Source organism: Hibiscus syriacus, unplaced genomic scaffold (genome assembly GCF_006381635.1).
Source record: "Hibiscus syriacus cultivar Baekdansim isolate YM2019G1 unplaced genomic scaffold, ASM638163v2 tig00113145_pilon, whole genome shotgun sequence".
NCBI classification, from domain to species: Eukaryota; Viridiplantae; Streptophyta; class Magnoliopsida; order Malvales; family Malvaceae; genus Hibiscus; species Hibiscus syriacus.
The window spans coordinates 1,066,272-1,068,413 of NW_024063445.1; the positions used below are offsets into that span (position 1 = coordinate 1,066,272).

The 2,142-nt window shown below is 40.3% G+C and overlaps 1 pseudogene; it reads right to left on the minus strand.

Moving 5' to 3' along the window:
- Positions 1–288: 288 nt before the first annotated feature.
- LOC120185901 lies at positions 289–1,735 on the minus strand (annotated as a pseudogene).
- Between the last annotated feature and the right edge of the window lie 407 nt (positions 1,736–2,142).

Here is a 2,142-nt window from a genome sequence, read left to right on the forward strand (position 1 = left end):
TGTTTTATTTTTGTCGGAATCGTCTTTCTGGTGGGCCCAGAATTGGGCTTCGACTTAGGAAAATGGATTAGGAGTCGCCACTGATCATTTTAAAACGAATTTAGGTAGGTCGGACACCATCTTACATGATCTGCATTTTACCAGAAATGTGCCAGGTTCGGGAGTCGGTTACGATCAAGGAAGGATTAGCACCTTTGAATCGCCCTTTTGGTACCAATTAATTTGTCGGTTGTTTTTAATTGCGAAAATTAAAAATTTTAAATTAAAATTTAAAATATTCAATTCGAATTACTGATCTTTGATTGACTGAAAATATCCTTAAAAAGTTAAAAATGTTATATAAGAAATAATAAATAAGTATTAAATAAATTAAAGGGAAAAGAAATAAAGTAAAATTAAAAAATAAAAAGAATTAATAAAAATAATAAAGATAAAAATATGAGTAAAGTGGATTCAATGTAATACCCACACACCAACACCTGTAGCACCATCCTACCATCCCTTTGAATAGCCTTTTTGGCAGCCTTCACATCCAACAATTCACGTGGTAATCCAGCAGAAACAATATTGGCGTGCAAATGCTCCTGAGCATACTCCGCAGCTAACTGCCCCCATGCCCAATCGTATATTGCAAAGTGTGCACATCTTAATTTTCCAGGAGAATCTAACGCATCATCGAGCATGATAACCCAAGCATCTTCCTGTGCATGCCAAGACACTGATCTGAAAAATGCATCGAAATGAAATTCTTTCTGTTCTCATATGCTTTGTCACCAAAAACCTGCTCAAGCACAGCCTCGGTAATCAAATCTCCGGCAACGTCCTTCAATTCAGAAATCACGGATAGTTCATCCACCACCCATTTCCTTCCACTAGGGTTCGTCATCAAAACCGGAGGAGGAAGACGATGAGGACGACTTACGGTGGATCTCCTCCATCTTCGATTCGAGGTGCTCCGCCATTGGATCTACGTGCGGTTGGTTTTTAGTATTGAAATAATTGCACAAATCCAGAAAAAAAAAACTCTTGGGAAACAACGGGTTTTTTTTAGGTAAAAAGAGAGAGAACCCCCCGCAGCTGTTTCACGATCATCAACCTTTTGTTCTTCAGCAGCTTCCCATGGTGCAAGGTACCTTCGAGAATACAAAATTACATGCATGTAGTTTTCAGCTCGTACCAACTCAATGAATTCCTAAAGCCTCAACTGGAATTCGAATTTGCTCTTGGATTTCTTCAACCGTGATTTGTTAACTGCACACCAGGCAAGGGCAGGAGCCACATGCTGATTTGCTTTAATCTCACGTTATTCCATTCTGACAGGTTCTCAGCGTCCACAGATTCCAAGTGGTCAAGACGAGCCCGACACCTCTGTGCCTATAAGTTCTCTATTCGATTCCCCTCTTCCAACTTGCGTTTTAGGCCTTGCAAACGAGTAACAAGGGAAGAAAGACTCAAAACCGCGTCGTCCTTGGAGAATTCGTTACTGTCAGCGACGCTTGAAACAACGGCAGAGATTTCTTTCTCGGCGGTTCGATGATTTGCTCGGATCGTTTTCTTTAAATGTTCGAAGGCAACACGCAGGAATTGATGCTCTAATTTCAACGACTCCATCAGCTGGCTCGGTTTGAACGAGGGAGCCGTGTTTGATGCGGCAGTGGTTTCGGTTGTCGTTATGGTGGTGGGTATGATGGTGTTTCTGAGGTTCAATTAGGGTTCCATCGATCAATTTTCCCTATTTTTTCCTCTCTGAACCCCCATGCTATTGTGCTTCACGATCTGTTATATACCGGATCCCACGTAGCTGCTCCACGTACAAGGCGGTGGCACCTTCAGCGACCTTCCCAAAAACAAGGCTTGAACATCCACTCTGTTGCAAAGAACTGAATTTTCGGAGAATATGGGTGGTGCGCACGTTAGAGAGAGTCCATGTTCAGTTGAATTTGTTGGGGTTGCACTAGTCAGGTTTTTATGGATTTAGTGGGTAGGTATTTGGTTTATTTAGTGGTTTAGGTGATTATTTTTTTGTAATAATTAATAATACTAATAATAGAAAATAAATAAATAATAATATTTTAGAAAAATCCGGACAAAAACGGGTGTCTACAATTTTGTATTATTGATTATGTATCACTAGGTGTATAC